General features: G+C 39.8%; 1 protein-coding gene and 1 long non-coding RNA gene across 11 annotated transcripts in view; one reads left to right on the top strand and one right to left on the bottom strand.

The window, feature by feature from the left end:
- The window catches only part of ZNF239 (zinc finger protein 239), a 103,895-nt gene that overhangs the window by 56,267 nt on the left and 27,285 nt on the right, over positions 1 to 20,343 (bottom strand). Inside the window, exon 4 of the transcript XR_014309222.1 lies at positions 16,067 to 16,124. The gene's annotated coding sequence lies outside the window, so the exon portion shown is untranslated. The remainder of the gene's footprint in view (positions 1 to 16,066; positions 16,125 to 20,343) is intronic.
- LOC309860183 overlaps positions 1 to 20,343 on the top strand; it is an 84,668-nt gene that overhangs the window by 40,236 nt on the left and 24,089 nt on the right. For 3 of the 10 annotated variants that reach the window (XR_014309230.1, XR_014309231.1, XR_014309232.1), the window contains one exon: positions 3,451 to 3,808. The exons of 4 other annotated variants lie outside the window; for them this stretch is intronic. This is a non-coding gene — a long non-coding RNA (uncharacterized lncRNA). Of the gene's footprint in view, positions 1 to 3,450; positions 3,809 to 4,688; positions 5,599 to 20,343 lie in introns of those variants that run through there. 3 more of the 10 variants (XR_014309227.1, XR_014309228.1, XR_014309229.1) reach the window with 2 other exon arrangements.

The following is a 20,343-nucleotide window of genomic DNA, read 5'->3' as shown; positions in this document are numbered from 1 at the left end:
CCTCCCCACTCTCATGCTCTCTCTCATTCTCTCTCAAATAAATAAAATCTTAAAAAAAAAAAAAGAAATTTTAGGTCTTCTCATAGAATTTCAAACCTGGTACTTATCTTGAGACACTTTACGTATTCAAAAATATGCTTTTAACTTCTGCCCTTTTTTTAAGTCTTATTTATTTATTTGTCACAGAGTGGGAGGTAGCCAGCATGTGTGCACAGGCAGGGAGAGCAGCAGGCAGAGGGAGCAGCATGCTCCCTCCTGAGCAAGGAGCCTGATATGGGACTGATCCCAGGCCCCAGGATCATGACAGGAGCTGTATGTAGGTAGACGCTTAACTGAGTGAGCCACACAGGAGTCCTTCCAGCCTTCTTGAATACTAGACTCTATCCTCCATACCTGCTCTCTGCAGGGGCTCAAGCCTTATTCTCAGCCCTTGTTTGTGCCAGAATTTGTTAAGTGGTCCTGGGTTAGAAGTGGGTTTAGATACTGAAGAGCAATTCACTACAATTTCTAGTGTTTTCATATCTTGCCTGTTTTGTTTTCAGAAAGTCTTTATTTTATTTTTTTTTTAATTTTTTAAAAATATATTTTCAGCATAACAGTATTCACTATTTTGTTACCACACCGAGTGCTCCATGCAATCCGTGCCCTCCACCTGGTACCCCAACCTCCCACCCCCCGTTTTCAGAAAGTCTTTATATTCTAAGTGCTACAAGACGGAGATAGACTTCATTCTGCCTTTTTGGTCTCATCTCATTAGTCTCTTAGTAGAAACTCTTGAATCTGTCATTCCTGTCATAGCATACCACTGCTCAAAGTGTGCTTGCTTTGTTTTTTCCTCAGCAGAGACATAGTACCTGGGGCAAGACAAGCCCAGAGGCTCTGCTTGCATCCAAAATTGGAAAATACTATCAGGAGAAGCACACACACATACAAACAAACAGCAGGAATTTGGGAGTTCACCTCCTTGCGATTCTTTCTGTTCTCAAGTTTTGGTCTCCTTTATCCTTGTTGCTCCCACAGCAGTTGGATGCCTTTAAGTATATTTTTGTTGTTTATATGGGATGTACTAGATGTTTTTAGAAGGAATATTGGCCTAAAGCAATGTAATACATCCTACCGTGAAGGAGGGGTGTGTGTGTGTGTTGTGTGTGTGTGTGTGTGTATTTTAAAAGAAATATATAGCTGGTCAGGCATATGGGGAGTGCTGAATTTAAAGCAGGTCTCTACTTCTCAGTTACATGGGTTGGTGTTTTCATTGTGAAGTCTGGGGCATCATGTGTTCTATTTTTGAGCTTCCCCAGAAAAGACTGGCTTGGAATCCAGGTTAATGCAGATTCCCTCCTGGTTGCAGAATTGTCTGGCTGACCCAACTCAAAGATGCAGGCAGCCTTTCTCTTGCTGAAAAAATGAATTTCTCAGATGATACTCCTTTTCTGGTGAAAGTGAATGGGTAGCCCAGTTGGCAGATAATTCACAGGAGACATCCTTTTGCATCCATGGGATTTGAGCAATTCTCCATTAAAAAAAAAATTATTTATTGGGGTACCTGGGGCCTCAGTTAGTTGAGTGTCTAAGAGTGTTTATTTCTCTTTTATTTTCCCCCCAAGATTTTATTTATTTATTTGACAGACAGAGATGACAAGTAGGCAGAGAGGCAGGCAGAAAGAGAGGGAAGCAGGCTCCCCGCAGAGCAGAGAGCCTGATGTGGGGCTTGATCCCAGGACCCCGGGATCATGACCCAAGCCAAAGGCAGAGACTTTAACCCACTGAGCCACCCAGGTGCCCTAAAACTGTTTTCTTTTCTTTTCTTTAGTTTTCTTTTCTTTCCTTCCTTCCTTCCTTCCTTCCTTCCTTCCTTCCTTCCTTCCTTCCTTTCTTTCTTTCTTTCCCTCCCTCCCTCCCTCCCTCCCTCCCTCCCTCCCTCCCTCCCTCCCTCCCTTCCTTCCTTCCTTCCTTCCTTCCTTCCTTCCTTCCTTCCTTTTTAAAGATTCTATTTATTTGAAAGAGAGAGAGATCACAAGTAGGCAGAGAGGTAGGCAGAGAGAGAGAGAGGGAAGCAAGCTCCCTGCCAGGCAGCCCCCAAAACTGTTGATTCCAGCTGAGGTCTTGATCAAAGTGTCATGAGTTCAAGCCCTACACTGGGCTCCATGCTCGAGGTGGAGCCTACTTAAAGGAAAAAAAAAAAAAAAGGCTCTTTTGCTATTCAAGTCTGTGTGTCTGTGTGTGTGTGTGTTTATGTCTTGCATAAGAAAGTACTATAGCATTTTGGGGAAAATTTCAGTTGTGCAAATATGAAAAAATATTTTTCTATATTATAAGTAGTACTGTATAATACTAATAAATTTTAACATTATGCACAAAATTAAAAACAATGCAGTTCCTTCTCAAATTTTCAAAGTTGTCAGGAATTGTGAATGTTCAAAAGCTTCTGTGTCCAGTGAATTAGGAGCTGTGTTTATGGTAGTATTACTCCCTATTTCCCTTCATACCCTCATTAGGTATTATTATTATCTTTTTTCCCTGGTTTAATTTTCTTTTCTTTCTTTTTTTTTTTTTTTAAGTAAACTCTGCCTTCAATATGGGGCTCAAACTCATAATCCTGAGATGGTCACATGCTCCATGGACTGAGCCAGCCAGGTGCTTCTGGTTTAATTATTTTTTAACTTACTGGTTATACTCCATTTCCCTAGAAACTTTATTTCCTCATTTTTTATAACAAATTTATTGAGATATAATTAATATAACACAAAATACAAGTATGCAAATTAGGGATTTGGGGTATATTCATAGAGTTATGCAATCATTACCATGACAAGCTATATCAGGTATCTTGTAGGTTCAGTTCCAGAATACCAAAATAAAGCAAGTATCACAATTAAGCAATAAATGCCTGTCTAGACCTCATTTGTGGCAACCCTGAGTCGGGCACTCAGTGTTGTGTATTTCCTTCTTAGCACTACTTCAGTTAGTGTGTCATAATTTTTTATATTTTTTTTCACTTTCAGTTTAATGTATTTTTAAAAATTTTGTCTGAGAGTCCCCTTGACCCATAGATTTTCTTACAAATGTATTGTTGAGTTTACAAGGGTTAGGAAATTTTCTTGTTCTCTTTCTTTTATTGATTTCTAGTTTGGTTACATTGAGGCTAGAGAATGTACTATATGTGATTTCAGTTCTTTTAAATAGGCTGAAGTTTGTTTTATGGTACATGTTCCATGGGTACTTGAAAAGAGTGTGTATTTGCTATTGTTGGGTGAAGTATTCTATAAATATCAATTAGATCTTGTTCGTTGATGTGCTACTGAGTTCTTTTATATTCTTGGTGATTTTCTGTCTAGTCATTGTTTCATTTATTAAGAGTATGTTGATGTCACTAGCTATAATGATGGATTTTTCTATCCTTCAGTTCTGTCAATTTTTTTTTAAAGATTTTATTTATTTATTTGACAGATGGAGATCACAAGTAGGCAGAGAGGCAGGCAGAGAGAAAGGGGGAAGCAGACTCCCTACTGAGCAGAAAGCCCGATGTGGGACTCCATCCCAGGACCCTGAGATCATGACTGAGCCGAAGGCAGAGGCTTTAACCCACTGAGCCACCCAAGGCGCCCAGTTCTGTCAATTTTTACTTCACATACTATGTGCTCTGTTATCTGGTATATATGCATTTATGCTATGGCTTCTTGGAGTAACCCCTTATATAATGTTCTTCTCTTTATTGGTATTTTTCTGCATTCTGAAGTCTACCTTATTTGATATTTATATAGCCACCCCTGCTTTTTTATATTAAATTTAAAAATTAATGTTGGCATGATTTTTTTTTTCTATTCTATTACTTTTATCCTGCCTATAGGATTGTATTTGAATTCAGTTTCTTCTAGACAGCATAGTTGGGTTATCTTTTTTTTTTATTTATTTTTTAAAGATGTTGTTTATTTATTTGTCAGGCAGAGATCACAAGTAGGCAGAGAGGCAGGCAGACAGAGAAGGGGAAGCAGGCTCCCCGCTGAGCAGAGAGCCCGATGCGGGGCTCAATCCCAGGAGCCAGGGATCATGACCTGAGTTGAGGGCAGAGGCTTTAACCCACTGAGTCACCCAGGTGCCCCTAGGTTATCTTTTAAAAATACACTTTGGCAGGGTACCTGGGTGGCTCAGTGGGTTAAGGCCTCTGCTCAGCAGGGAGCCTGCTTCCCCCTCTCTCTCTGCCTGCCTGTCTGCCTACTTGTGACCTCTGTCAAATAAATAAATAAAAATCTTTAGTAAAAAAAATTAAAGATTTTTATATTAAAAATATATTATATTTTATATTAAAAAATAAAAATCCACTTTGGCAACCTCTGGCATTATCTAATAATTGGCATTATTAGACCACTTAGATTTAATGTAATTATTGATATGTTAGAATTTATGTCTGCAATTTTGGTTTGCGTTTTATATTTGTTCCTTTTGTTTTTTGTTTCTTTATATTGCCTCCCTTTCTGTGGATTACCTGAACATTTTTTAGAATTCCATTTTGATGTATATATAGGGTTTTGAGTCTATTTGTAGAGCTATTTTAGTGGTTGCTTTGTATATTATATATATATGTAACTTACTAATTGTTCATTTTATTTGAGTGGAGAAAAGAAATTTTCCCTTTACATTTTTTTTCCCTCTACTGCTTATAATGTTTTTATTTATTTATTTGTCAGAGAGAGCACAAGCAAGGGGAGTGGCAGGCAGAGGGAGAAGCAGGCTCCCTGTTGAGCAAGGAGTCTCATGCCTGGCTGGATCCCAGAACCTTGGGATCATGACCTGAGTGGAACACAGACGCTTTACCGACTGAGCCATCCAGGCGCCCCTGGAATATTGTGAAGACTGAGTCTTCTTTTTGTGAAAATCATAGGGCTATCTACCTTTTCAAGTCTTTTATTTTATTTTATTTATTTTTATTTTTATTTTTATTTATTTATTTTTTTTTAAAGATTTTATTTATTTGTCAGAGGGAGAGCGAGAGCGAGCACAGGCAGACAGAGTGGAAGGCAGAGTCAGGAGCAAGGAGCCCGATGTGGGACTGGATACCAGGATGCTGGGATCATGACCTGAGCCGAAGGCAGCTGCTTAACCAACTGAGCCACCCAGGCATCCCCCTTTTCAAGTCTTTTAATGTTATGCACCAAAAAATGTCTTTTTTTCCCCACAAATTTACTTCTTTTATGAACTCGAATTTTTTAAAAAACTTTATTTGAAAAAAAAAAAAAAGACTATTTATTTGAGAGAGAGAAAACAGCAGGGGAGTTAGGGCAGAGGGAGAAACTGACTCCCTACTGAGCAGGAAGCCCTATGTGCTGCCACATCCCAGGACCCCAGATCATGACCTGAACTGAAGGCAGATGCTTAACTGACTGAACCACCCAGGTGTCCCTATTTTGTACCACTTTTGATGTTATTGTGAATGGATTATTTCTGCTATCGTAGGAAAATATTTTTTCCCATTTTACAAAATATTTTTTTCTGCAAGGACAGTGATAAAAATGATGCATATAATCTCATTCCTGCAAACTACAAGAAGGTTGTGTATCTAACGGTTAAGCACATAAATCTCAGGGAGCAGGAGGTGAAGCTGTGTCCATTGTTTTTGTTGTGTGTATTTTCTGATTTTCCTAAAATTTTCGTGATGATGAAACATCCTCACTATTGTCCTACCCTGGGAGAAGCCCTGCTGTTCGGATGCAGGTCCCTCTTAGGCTGGCGGGTCTCGGTCTCCGCTTCCCCTGTTGTTGGGGCCCCGCGTCTCCCAGAGCCTCCGCGGTACACGCTCTCCGCGGGGCCTGCTGGGAAGTTGCCCGCGCGGCCCCGCTACGCACGTACGCTCGGCGGCGGGGCCTATAGCTCTGCTGCGTTGGGTGGATGGCCGGTGTCCGTATGCGTAACGCGGCTGTGAGGACCCCGTAGTGGGTGCCTCCCGACCTTGGGGTGGGAAAGGCGGTCCTCCCACAGGAAAAGCGGGTCTTGGCTCCAGAGGCCTGGGAGGGTTGCAGCCCTGGGCGGGTGCGCCCGGCCTGCGAAGGCGGTTCTGGTCCGCTCCCAGCAGCGCCCCCTGGAGGAGGCCCGGCTGTTCAGCTCGCTTCTCTGCGCTGAGAACCAAGGCATGTTTGAGCCCAGTAGTGCGGGGTGGCTAATGATAAAGCCGTTGGCATTTCGTTGAATTTTCACAACCATTTGTTGTAGCAGATAAGAACTAGTTTTGGAGAGATGATGATTCACCCGAGTTCACATAGCCCACAGATGAGGGGGTTGGGTTAAAGGCCAGATCTGTTTTCCAAATCTCTTGCTGCTGCTAAAAGGCCACTCTATCTGGAAAGTACCTTGGGTTCCTTCACAGCGGCCAAGTGGCAAGATGCCTGGGGTCAGAGTCCATAATCGAGACTGTGGGCCCCTCCCAGTTCTCCCAGTTTGTGTGTCCAGCAGTTCTGATTTGAGCCTATAGAAGGTCTAATCCTGGGAGCAACCTTCGGGAGAGTCAGACTGGGGGTCTTGTGTGAAGATTCCAGTTAAATGATTTTGTTCCGTAGGCCCCAGTTCCATTTCTTTAGGAACAAAGCAATTCTTGAAAGATAAAAGGGAAGGAACGGCACAAATCAGAAACCCACCTGAAGGAAAACACCCCTGCGACCTTCCTCAGACCTTTCACCAGAGTTTTGAACGTTAAGTGGAAGTAACCCCCCAAAGAAACAGACTCCAGATTTCCAAGGCCAGAAGCAATTTTTTATCTCCCCGCTCTAAATGAGCATGCTTTCAGATATCACATCTGAAACTTCGACATCTCTGTGACAGTGGAAGATCAAGATCAGGTTTCAGCAAGACAGGCGTGCTGCCATAAGTGGTGAGTGGGGCAAGATGCGCAGAAATGTCAGGCTCTCTGGGTGGTTGGCTTGAGGAAAGGATCACCAAGAAGGAAGTTTAATTCAAGTCTCTACACAGCCTGTGTTTCTTTTGTTCTCTTCTTTCCAAATCCTGAACTTGTACATGGTGTATATCCATGTATTTAGTATCTAGATTTTTATTCTTTATTTTGAACTTAGAATCACATCGTAGTAGCACAGGGTTTTCAAGAGTATCTATTTCTGCCTCATTTGAAAGAAAACATGTGGAATCTCAGAAGATAAATGAATGTTACAGATCACTCCTTTCTTACTGATTAAGACAGAAGAGTTTCTTGGCTTCTTGATTCCCAAGCTGTCTCCTTTGCATGGCAAAAACAAGTTTCTTATCAAAAAGTTTATGAAATTGCAACTAATTTGGACAGATTTAAAAAATACTAAAGCGCTGATTCTCATTTTCAGAGTTTCTGTGAATTGTTCTTTATTTCTTTCTTTTTTTTTTTTTTCTAAAAAGATTTTATTTATTTATTTGACAGAGATCACAAGTAGGCAGAGAGGCAGGCAGAGAGAGAGGGGGAAGCAGGCTCCCTGCCTAGCAGAGCGCCCGATGCAGGGCTCAATCCCAGGATCCTGGGATCATGACCCGAGCCAAAGCCAGAGGCCTTAACCCACTGAGCCACTCAGGCACCCCTGTCTTGTGTTGTTTAAACTGCTTCTTCTGTGGAGCATTTTTGAAAGGTCAATCCAGGAGCCGCAAGGCAGGCCATATTTTTTTTTTTTACTTCATTCTTACTTCCTTCTTCCCAGCTCTACCTTTATACTTCTCTGTACTTTTCCAAAACCAGCAGAAAATGAACAGATCCCAGGTGAATTGTTTATTTCTTATTCCCAGTTTATTTATAAGGCCTTGTATGAGTCTTTGAAGTTAGATTAGAATGGAAATGTAGAAATTACAAATCAACAACAGGGAGAATATACAGTAGCAGATCAAGAACAAGATGAAGTAATATATAGGTATGGACAGGTTTTGTGATCTTACAGAGTTATCAAAGATGAGCTGCAGATTTATTTCTGATCTTTCTGATAGTCATGGAAAAATACATACATGTTACATGATTCACATTTTCCACAAAGAGAAACCACATTGATTGTTAATGGGGCATGAAGACTTCCTAGCATTTAAGTCTAAAAAAAAATTCCTTTCTTGCACTCTATATGGATGATGAAGTGTGCAGCCTTTCAACAACTTCCCTAAAAGAAATCTAGCCTCTTTCATTCAGCAGTTCTTCAATAGGAACAGAAGTCTCTAGAGCTAAGGAGAACTCAGTGAATATATAGATTTTCAGAGAATCAAAATATTATGTCTGGTACTATATGTTGTCCAGTATAGTAACCACTAGCCACATGTAGATATTTCATTTAGAACAATTAAAATTTAGTTCTTAAGCCACATTTCAACATTTTAAGTGCTTAGTTGCCACATGTGAGTAGTGCCTACCAAATTGGCAGCAGTGCTCTAGACCATTTTCTGATGTTCCTGTATGATCCAGGGATAGATAAAATGTAGAGTATCTGGAGGAAGCAATCAAGTGTATCTCCTTTAATGATATTTAAGTAAATGACCCCCCCCCCCAACAGGCTGTATTTATTGGTGTCACAGATAGTTCAGTGTTCTACACTTTGGCTTCTTTTTTTTTTTTTTTTTTTTTAAGATTTTATTTATTTATTTATTTGACAGAGAGAAATCACAAGTAGACGGAGAGGCAGGCAGAGAGAGAGAGAGAGGGAAGCAGGCTCCCCGCCGAGCAGAGAGCCCGATGCGGGACTCGATCCCAGGACCCTGAGATCATGACCTGAGCCGAAGGCAGCGGCTTAACCACTGAGCCACCCAGGCGCCCTTCTTTTTTTTTTTTAAAGATTTATTTTTTAAATTTATCTGACAAAAAAGAGAGAGCACGCACAAACGGGGAGCAGCAGGCAGGGGGAAAGGGAGAGGGAGAAACAGACTGCTTGTAGAGCAGAGAGCGCCCGATGTGGGGCTAGATCACAGAACCTCAGGATCAAGAGTCACACGCTCTTCTCCTTCTTCTTCTTTTCTTCTTTCTTCTTCTTCTTCCTCCTCCTCCTTCTTCTTCGTCTTCTTCTTCTCTTTCCTTTTTTTTTTTTTTTTAAAGATTTTATCCATCCATTTGACAGAGACATAAGGAAGAGGGAACACAAGCAGAAGGAGTGGGAAAGGGAGAAACAGGCCTCCCACTAAGCAGGGAGCCCGATGCAGGGCTCCAACCCAGGACCCTGGGACCATGACCTGAGCTGAAGGCAGATGTCCAATGACATCTAGATGTCCAATGCCACCCAGGCACCCCTACTCTTTGGCTCTTATGTCCATAATTCTGTTTCACATGTAAGACCATTCTTGCTTTTTCCATTCCAGTTGTCTTAATCTCCTTTGGTAAAGGTCACAATGATGTAATTATAAAATTTAAATATAAAATATTGGCTCTTACCAGTGCATACTGCCTAATGGACACTGTTGACTGTTCTCGCCTGAGAGTCTCTTGTTGGTTTCTCTGACATCACCCCAAATGGCTTGTGCCTTTGTCTAGATTTTCTATTTCGTCGTACTTTTTTTTTTTTTTTTAATGGAGTATTTTTCGTCGTACTTTCTTTTATCCTTTTGCCTTTAAACATTATCCTCCTCTCAGGAGCCTGTCCCAGTCTTTCTGCTTCTTGTTATTCTCATTTTCCCTCATGGGTTCCATCCTCTCTGTGCTTATAGCTGAGGAGCACCTGTGGGACTCCAGAGTTTGTCTTTCCAGTGTACCTAGCTGCTAGTCCCCTGTGTGTAACTTGTTCAGAAGCAACATTCATAATTAGGAAGTACTCGTGTTTCATTAATCTCTGTCAGATGTTAACACTGCTTAGCCAGTCATCCAAGTGATAAGAAGCAGGTCCTAAACCACTCTGTATCTCAGTTCTCCTATCCATCTTGTTAGTCATCCCATTCTTGTTTCATTTAAATTGTTAATATTTCTTAAATTTGTTTTTTCTGTCTTATCCTCGTAGCCTACCATAGCTTCATTTTCTCTTTGTTCCGGTCTTTATGCTTCTCTTCTACGTCTCCAGCTTGTTTTCAGTAACTTGTCTAAAATGTTCATCAGTGGGATGCCTGGGTGGCTCAGTTGGTTAAGCAGCTGCCTTCGGCTCAGGTCATGATCCCAGCGTCCTGGGATTGAGTCCCACATCGGGCTCCTTGCTCCGCAGGGAGCCTGCTTCTTCCTCTGACTCTGACTTCCACTCTGTCTGCCTGTGCTCGCTCTCGCTTGCTCTCTCTCTGACAAATAAATAAATAAAATCTTAAAAAAATAAAAAAAGTCCCAATGCCATCTTTAAAAAAAATAAATAAATAAAATAAAATGTTCATCAGTTAGTGTTTCTTCTACTTTCTGGACTGCCGGCCATTCATGGGGTAGCGTTCAAAGATCCTGTGACACAGCAGGCTCCTGCTGATACCAAGACTTCCTATTTTCCATCACTGAATAACTAGCATGGTTGGTTTACTATTTACTAGTGAATTATTGAGTAACAGTGATATGTTTCTTCTGTGGAGTGCCTTTTTATATATTTGCTCACTTTCCTCTATTTTTTGTGACCTTGTAAAAATCCTTTATGTAATTTGGACAGTAATCCTTTTTCTCTTATTTATTACTTACCAATACTTTTTCTCTGAAAAAAAATTTAATAATAAAATTTAATAACTTTATTAATAAAATTTTAAATTTTATTTAAATTTAAATTTAGTAGTGACTCCTAAGCTCTTTAAATGTCAGAGCTGAAACCAAGGTTTTGTTTTGTTTTGATGCTGATTCTTTTTAGAATGTCTCTTTCAATGTGAAAACTCAAAGGCTTTCAACTCTGAAAGTATCTTATTTACATCATGATTAATTCTCTTCCGTCTGTTCCTTTAATTTACTGGAATCCTTGTTATTTACATGTTAGCTCTTCGTATGTGAGCCAATACCATTGTCTTTATATACTAATTATGTTGCTTGGACTTGCTTTCTCAGGATTCTGGTTCCTCTTATATCGGGTAGTTATTGCCCTTTACTCGATCTAGGTTGTGTATTTCCTGAGTAATTTGATAGACAGGTTGTTAGGATCTCTTGAGCAGATGTTGCCCAGCAGATAAGAGAGGGTAAGTGAGTTTCTACTTTTGTGATGGCTGATAAGCTGGAAAACTGTTACTTTTCTATATTATCAGGAGAGAAGGCTCTACCTCCCATGTGCATTTGGCGGTCTGTCTTCCATTCTACATTCTAGGAAATTTGCAGAATTGGTCATTTATGTCCATCCATTCTATTTCAGGCCTTCTCTAAAGAGTTTTGAGTTTGTTCTTCACAATTTGGTAATCAAGTTTTTCAATTTTTGAGAATTATCTCTTGATCTCTGATGGTTCCTTATTATTAAAAATCAGTCCTTAAGCAGTTTTCTACTCTAATCTGTAAAAGCACCATGGGGAACTCAAAGCAGATTTTCTTTCATTTCTTGCTGTGATTTTATTTTAGCCATGTTCAGTTGTTTTGATTATCTTAGTTCTTACCATTATGTCCTTGGTTTTTAGAAATCATCCCTGCTTCTTCATTTTCTTTCTTTTTTTTTTTTTTTAATATTTTATTTATTTATTTATTTGACAGACAGAGATCACAAGTAGGCAGAGAGGCAGGCAGAGAAAGAGGAGGAAGCAGGCTCCCTGCCGAGCAGAGAGCCCGATGCGGGGCTCAATCCCAGGACCCTGGGATCATGACCCGAGCTGAAAGCAGAGGCTTTAACCCACTGAGCCACCCAGGCGCCCCTGCTTCTTCATTTTCTATTTATTTTTTGTAAGTGAAGAACTATGTGTTTAATGTAAATTGCTAGTTTTGTTTTTACCTTTTGTATATTTTTTTTCTCATTTTTCATGGCCTGTTCTTCCAGACACCTATGTGGAGTTGTGTCTTTCCCTGTGAGCCATCTCATTCACTGCTGGTTTCAGTTACCACCAAAATGCCAGTTACTCTGCTATTCTCACCTTCCTCTTGGGCTTCCTCCCTTCTGAGCTCAGAACCACACATCCAACTGCCTCCTGGAGATTTCTGTCTGCCTGTTCCACAGATGCTTCAGACACAACATGCCCAAGACCTTTCTCACTCTTATTTCCCTCCAGCATCTTTGTCTCTGCTTCCCACTCTTTGCAAATGGCACCTGGCTCACCTCAGATGCTCATAAAGATACCCTGGGAGGCAATTTTCCTGTCTTTCCATCTGTACTAAGAATCAAGGACGTGATCTTCTTTGAGCTTTTTCTGCTAGATCAAGTCTTTGTTCCACCTCTCCATTATTAGCCCCTGGGTTAGGTGATGGAAGGCAAAGACCAGGATGAGAATTGACCACCTAATCCAGGGTTAATAATAGAGAGGTGGAACAGAGACTTGATCCAACAGAAAAAGCCATATATGTAATTTAAATTTCTCTAATAGCTGTATTAAAAAAAGATAAACAAGTGGAATTAATTTTCATCTTGGGTTTCCCTCCTAAGTTCAGAACCATATATCCAGCTGCCTTGTGGAGCTGTCTGCCTGTTCCATAGATACGTCAGGTACAACATGCCTAAGACACCTCTAACTCCTAATTCTGCCCAACCTTTTTCTGCTCTATATTTTCATTATAACCAGTTGTAACACAGATTCTACTTCAGGTTGTACTGAATTAGTGTTTTTTCAACCTGTTTGAAAATATTCTCTCCTGTATTTATACATAGACTGTTTATAAGAACTAGTTCTCCAATCATTTGAAACTTACTGTTTTTAAAAATTTTTTATTTAAAAAAATTTTGAGTATAGTTGGCATGCAATGTTACATTAGTTTCGGGTGTACAACATAGTATTGGAGAAATTTATACATAATGCTATGCTCACCGCAAGTGTAGCTCTTCTTTGTCACCATATAGTGCTATCACTGACAGTATCATTGGCTATATTCCTTATGCTATGCTTTTTATTCCCATGATGTATTCATTCCATAACTGCAAGTCAGTATTTCCCACTCCCCTTCACCCATTTTTACCTACTCCCCACTTTCCTCCCCTCTGGCAACCATCAGCCATAAGGTTCTTCTCTTTATTTATAAGTCTAATTTTTTTTAAAGATTTTATTTATTTATTTGACAGAGATCACAAGTAGATGGAGAGGCAGGTAGAGAGAGAGAGGGGGAAGCAGGCTCCCCGCTGAGCAGAGAGCCCGATGCGGGACTCGATCCCAGGACCCTGAGATCATGACCTGAGCCGAAGGCAGCGGCTTAACCCACTGAGCCACCCAGGCGCCCTATAAGTCTAATTTTGCTTTTTGTCAAACTTCTTGTTGACATTCTAAATAAACAATAATAATTGAGTAGGGGTGCCTGGGTGGCTCAGTGGGTTAAAGCCTCTGCCTTCGGCTCAGGTCATGATCCCAGGATCCCGGGACTGAGCCCCGAATCAGGGCTAACTGCTCAGCAGGGAGCCTACTTCCTCCTCTCTCTCTGCCTATCTCTCTGCCTCCTTGTGATCTCTGTCTGTCAAATAAATAAAATCTTTATTTATTTATTTATTTTTTAAAATTTATTTATTTGCCAGTGATAGAGGGAGAGAAAGCGAGCAAGCACAGGCAGACAGAGAGGCAGGCAGAGGCAGAGGGAGAAGCAGGCTCCCTGCCCAGCAAGGAGCCCGATGTGGGACTCAATCCCAGGACGCTGGGATCATGACCTGGGCCGAAGGCAGCCGCTTAACCAACTGAGCCACCCAGGCGTCCCTAAATAAAATCTTTAAAAAAAAAAATTGACTAGTAACATTTTTTGACTTATCAAGAGCAAGGAAAACCACTGATTATTTGCCTTGTGTGTGTGTGTGTGTGTTTTTTAATTTATTTATTTGACAGACCGAGATCACAAGCAGGCAGAGAGGCGGACAGAGACAGAGAGGAAGGGAAGCAGGCTCCCCGATAAGCAGAGAGCCCCAGGCAGGGCTCAATCCCAGGACTCTGGGATCATGACCTGAGCCAAAGGAAGAGGCCTCAACCCACTGAGCCACCCAGGCGCCCTGCCTTGTGTTTTAATTGACAATTAATGTTTGCTTTCAGTATTTTCAACTCTGTGAGCAACTCTCTTCATTAAGAGGCTAATAGGCATAAACAAGTTTATTTTCTCTGGATACATTTCTTTAGCTACTTAATAAAATATTTATTTTTTATGTAAAAATTCATCATCATATCATCATCATCATTATTATTAGGCTCTTCCATAAACCGTTTGACTCCTGGCAAATCACTTTCCTTCTCTGGGAATTACTTTTTTTAATCCATAAAATGAGGTGATAAACTAAATGAGACCGCTAAGCATGTGATTGATTAGGTGAGTGAATCTGTGGCTTTTTACATTGATTTCTCAAAACAATGAAACCTGGGGTGCCTGGGTGGCTCAGTCGTTAAGGGGCTGCCTTCAGCTCAAGTCGTGATCTCAGGGTCCTGGGATCCAGCCCCACATCAGGCTCCCTGCTTAGTAGGAAGCCTGCTTTTCCCTCTCTCCCTCCCCCTGCTTGTGTTTCCTCTCTCACTGTGTCTCTCTCTGTCAAATAAATAAAACCTTAAAACAGAAACAAACAGCAAAAACGGGAAACCTGAGTAGAGAATGAATCTAAGCTCCTTGTCTTCCCTAAGCCTAAGTTTCCTCATTTATAAAGTGGATGTAGTGATACCTCACTGAATTGTCATGGTGGTTAAGTAATATTAGGCATATAAAACCCTAGCATAATGCTTTTCATGTGCTACATATTAGAAATTGATAGTTATGATCATTACTATGTATGTGATGTTTTAAATACTTTATCCCAGTGGTTCACAAACTTGAGCTTGATGCGTCCAAGTCCCCACTTGGAGATGAGGCTAAATAATTTGCATTTCTCTCAAGTACCAAGTGATCCTGATGCTGCTGGTCCAGAGACCACACTTTGAAAATTGCTGTATCATTTAATTTAATCCTCTCCAAAATTATAGATAATATTACTTCAACAGAGAGGTTAAGTAACTTATCACAGTTTCTCCAGCTGGTGAGTATTTTCATTTATGATTGAAAAATCTTTAAACATAACTTTTTAAGTGGCTGAATGAGGGGCATTTGGCTGGCTCAGTCAGTGGAGCATTTAACTCTTGATCTTAGGGTTGTGAGTTTGAACCCCGCATTGGGTGTATACATTACCTAAAAATAAAATCTTAAAAAAAAAATAAATGGCACCTGGATGGCTCAGTTGGTAAAGCGTCTGCCTTCAGCTCAGGTCATGATACCAGGGTCCTGGGATCGAGTCCAGCCATTGGGCTCCCTGCTCAGTGGGGAGTCTGCCTCTCACTCTGCCCCTCCCCTTTTCTCATTCCCTCTCTTTCTCTCTCAAATAAATAAAAAAAATTAAAAAACAAATGGCTGAATGAGATTCTATTACTGATAGTTTTATTTTTAGATTTTTAAAAAAACTTATTTATTTGACAGCCAGAGATCACAAGTAGGCAGAGAGACATGCAGAGAGAGAGGGAGAAGCAGGCTCCCTGCCAAGCAGAGAGCCCGATGCAGGGCTCGATCCCGGGCCCCTGGGATCACGATGAGAGCCAAAGGCAGAGGCTTAACCCACTGAGCCACCCAGGCGCCCCAAGATATTTTTATTTTCTAAAAAATTTCTAAAACATGATACTGCTTTTGAAATTAGGAAGTGATGATTGTCAAAGGAACATGCAGGTGGCCAGATAGAAGAGTATATTATAAAATATACTCATTAGACATGAGTGGAATCATATATATATATATACTACTGTGTGTAAGCATTTTTCACTTAGCATAATATTTGATATTTATCTATATTGTATGTTTCTTTCCTTCTTTCCATCCTTCCTTTAACTTTCTGAGTATTACTCTGTTGGGTGAATATACCATAGTATATTATCCACTGCGGTAGGTGGAGTTTTGGCCCCTGTGATTTTTACTTTTGCTGTTACATCCATGAATGTTACATTACTTGGTAAAAAGGACTTTGCAGATGTAATTAAGATGACTAATCAGTTGGCCTTAAAATAAGGAGGTTATGCTGAATTATCATGAGGGTCCAATATAAAAACATGAATTCTTAAAAGCAGAAGAGGGAGGCAGAGATACTCAAAGTATGAGAAAGACTTGACATACCATTGCTGGCTTGAGGATGGAGAGAGGCCACCTGCAAATCATGAAAAGGAAAAGAATTATGCAAAAACCCAGTTAGCTTGGAAGAGGGTCCTCATCTCACCACATGAGACCTGATGAGCTTGAGTTCATCCTTGTGAGATCCAAAAAGGAGAAACCATATGAGCCATGTAGTATTTCTTTTTCTCTCCCTCTCTCTCCCTTCCTTCCTTTTTTCTTTCTTCCTGTCTTTTTTGATTCCACATACAAATACGAGTGAGATCATATGTTAAAATACAGATTGTGGTGCCTGACTGGCTCAGTTGATAGGGCATGTGACTCTTGATCTCAGGGTCATGAGTTCAAACCTCATGTTGGGTATGGAGCCTACTTAATAATAAAAGAAAAAAATACAAGTGAGATCATGTCTTTCTTTCTCTGACTTATTTTACTTAGCAAAATGCTGTCAAGGTCCATTTATGTTGCAAATGTCATGTTCCTCCTCTTTTTATGGCTTTATAATCCATTATGTGTGGAATCCCACACTAATCTGTGATTAAAAAAAAAAAAACTTCAGTAAACTAGGAATAGAGTGGAGGTTTCTTAGCTTGGTAAAGACTACAAAAAGGCCTACAGCTAACATCATATTTAATGATGAGAAACTCAAAGCTTTTGCATTAAGATATATTATAAAGCAAGGATGTCCCCTCTTACCACTCTTTTTCAAAATTGTACCAGAAACTCTTATTGTTGCAAGTAAGGCAAAAGGGGAAATAAAATGAAATGTATACAGATTAGGAATGAAGATATAAAGTCTTTGTTTGCAGGCAACATGCAGAAAATCTGGGATAATTCACAGAAAACTCCAATGTATTCCATTATGTAGATTATAGTATCTATAGATATTACAGAGAAGAGGATATTATGAAAAACAGTATGCTAGTAAATTTCATGACTTAGAGGAGGGGGACGAATATTTTGAAAAATATGGTATACTAAATCCAACATAAAATTAAATAGAAAATGCAGAACAGCTCTGTATCTGTTAAGTAAATTGAATCTGTACACATGGCATACTCACTGAGACTGTATTCTGGGCCATAAAACAAATCTAAATGTGATTAAAAGGATTGATCTGGCATAAGTAAGAATCATTGAATTTGAAGATAGATCAGTAGAGGTTTTCCATTCTAAATAACAGTCAATACAAACTATCTCCCAGGGTTTCCAGATTCTGGACTTAACAGGAAAATTGTTCAAAGAAGCTATTATAAATATGTTCAAAGAACTAAAAGGAAAAACAGTGCTTAAAGATTAAAAGAAAAATATGATGACACTGGCTCATCAAATAGAGATCATCAATAAAAAGAAATTACTAAAAAAAATGGGAGATGTGGACTTGCAAAGTACAATGAATGAAGTGAAAAAAAAATCAGTAGAAGGATTTTTAACATCACATTTGAGCTGGCAGTGGAAAGAATCAGTGAATTTGAGAGTAGCTCAGTAGGGATTTTACAGTCTAGACACTTAGAAAGCACAGGGGGAAAGAGGAAAATTGAACAGAGCCTCAGAGACCCATGGTGTACCACCAGACATATCAACAAAACAATAATGAGAGTTGCAGAAGGGAAGGAGAGAAAGGCATACATAATATCCAAAAACTTCTCAAATTTGATGAAAACTGTTAATCTACATATTCATGAACCTCATGTGTGAGACACTGCTGGAGAGTAGCCAGTTTCTTTGAGGTATGGGGAGGGAGATTAAGAAAGAGGCACATAAGATTATCAAAGACATTAAAGGGACATGGTTCCCCATAACTACCCTCAGATTTCTTTAGGAAGTCTGCTCATGAGCTTGTGTCAGATCCCAAGGATCTCCTACTGGGATCATGTCTGCCCTGAACATCCTGTGTACCAAACCCACATCTTTTCCCACTCTTCTTCCACAGTGGTTGGCTGCTTGTGTACATTCCTGAGTGTGGCCACAGGAGTGAGTCTAGTCAAACCATAAGAGACTCTTAATCTCAAGAAACAAAAAGAACTGGGGGGTGGTGGGAGGGATAGTGTGGCTGGATTATGGATACTGGGGAGGGTATGTGCTATGGTGAATGCTGTGAATTGTGTAAGACTAATGATTCACAGACCTGTACCCCTGAAGCAATACGTTATATGTTAATTAAAAAAAAAAAAACAAGAGCGATCTAGTAATCAGTAAATGGAGTGCTATCAGAAAATCAGACCAAGATCTGTGGGCATGGGAGAGTCCTCAAACTTGAGTTTGAGTACCATCTTCTGGAAAACAAAGGAGAGAGGTTTGAGCAATCTGGTTGGTGAATTACAAAAACCAGGAAGGACTTAAAAGTTTAAGAATTCTGCCACAAGAGGGAGCAAGAAGTGTGTAGCCAGAGTTTCTATACAAAGGCCCCAGACAGAACAGGACCAATGAGTAATATACCACATTTGAAGGCAACTAGTAATGATTTGAGGAGGTGTCTGCTACTTCAAATGTGAAAACAGCAATGCAAAACCACAAGGAAGATGAATAAAGAAAACGTGTCATCACTAAAATATAACAATTCTCTAATATTTGAGCTCAAAGGCATGGACTTTAGTGATCTAGCTAGCAAAGAATTCAAAATAGCTGTTTTGAAGAAACTCAAATCAGCTACAAGGAAGCTCAGTCCAGTGAAATGAGGAAAAACACATGAACAAAATGGAGTATTTACCGAAGAGATAGAAATCATAATAGTCAAACATAATCCCTAGAGCTGAAGAATTCAGTGAGTGAAATGGGGGGAAAAAAAGCAGTAGAGAGCAACTGCATCAGAGTAGAGCAAATGGAAAGCAGAAGAGGTAAACTAGAGGGCAGGAATTTTGAAACAACCGCGTTAGAGCAGAACAAAGGGGATAGAAAGAGTAAAGAAAGCCTACACTATGGTGGTAATCATATTGTAATATAGAAATATGTCCTATCAAGATATTGTATACTTTAACTTACATGATGGTATATGTCAGTTATACCTCAAGAAGAAAAAGAGAAAGAGCTGAAAGGAAAAATAAAAAAAACTACTCTGTAAAACAAGAATTCTAAATCTAGTAAAATTACCATATTAAAAAATGATGGTGACAAAATAATGGCATTTCATTTGCACACCTATTAGAATGGTGCAAATCCAAAACACTGTCACCACCAAATGCTGGTGAAAGTGTGGAGCAACAGGAATGCTCACTGATTGCAGGTAGAAATGCAAAATGGTACAGGCAGTTTTGAACACATTTTGGCAGTTTCTTATAAAACTAAACATACTAGGAGCACCTGGGTGGCTCAGTTGATTAAACAACTGCCTTTGGCTAAAGTCATGATCTCCAGGGCCTGAGATGGAGTCCCTCGTCAGGCTCCCTGCTCAGTGGGTAGTCTGCTTCTCCCTCTCCTGTTGCCCCTCCCCCTGCTCGTGCTCTCTCTTATTCTCTCTCTCAAGTAAATGAATAAAATCTTAAAAAATATTTTTAAAACTAAAATTACTAATTTTAAAAATGGGGAACTCTTGCCATTTGCAACAACACAGATGGACTTTGAGGGCATTATGCTAAGTGAAATGGGTTAGAGAAAGCAAATACTGGATGATCTCGCATCCATACAGAATCTAAACAACAACAAAACTACTAGAAAAAAGAGACCAGATTTGTGGTTTCCAGAGGCAGGGGTGGGAGGAAGGGGAATTGGAGAAAGGTGGTCAAAAGCCACAAACTTTAAGTTACAAGATAAATAGGTATTAAGGACATAATGTACAACATGCTGAGTATGGTTTCCACTGCTGAGTGATATATATGAAGAGAGTTATTGTTATGTTGTTGAGAGAATAAATCCTAAGAGTTCTCATTACCAAGAGAATTTAGTTATTTTTCTTCCCATTTCTCTTTATTGTATCTATATTAGATGGCAAATGTTAACTGAACTTATTGTGGTAATCATTTCACAATATGTAAATCAAACCTTGATGCTGTAAATTGGAAACTCACTCAGTGATATATGTTAATAATATCTCAATGAAACTGGATTTGTGCGTGTGGACATGACTAAATATATTCTCACAATGCAATATAGCAGTCACAGTGGTATTTACACAAAGGAGTTTGAAAGTTATGTCCACAAAAAAAGTATGGATGCACATGGATGTTTATAGCAGCTTTATCCATAACTGAAAACTTGGAAGCAATCACAATGTCTTTTGTTAGAATAAACAAACTGTGGTACATACAGACAATGGAATA

Source organism: Mustela nivalis, assembly GCF_964662115.1.
Source record: "Mustela nivalis genome assembly, chromosome: 2".
Lineage (NCBI taxonomy): Eukaryota > Metazoa > Chordata > Mammalia > Carnivora > Mustelidae > Mustela > Mustela nivalis.
This window is presented reverse-complemented; position numbering and strand designations above follow the sequence as displayed.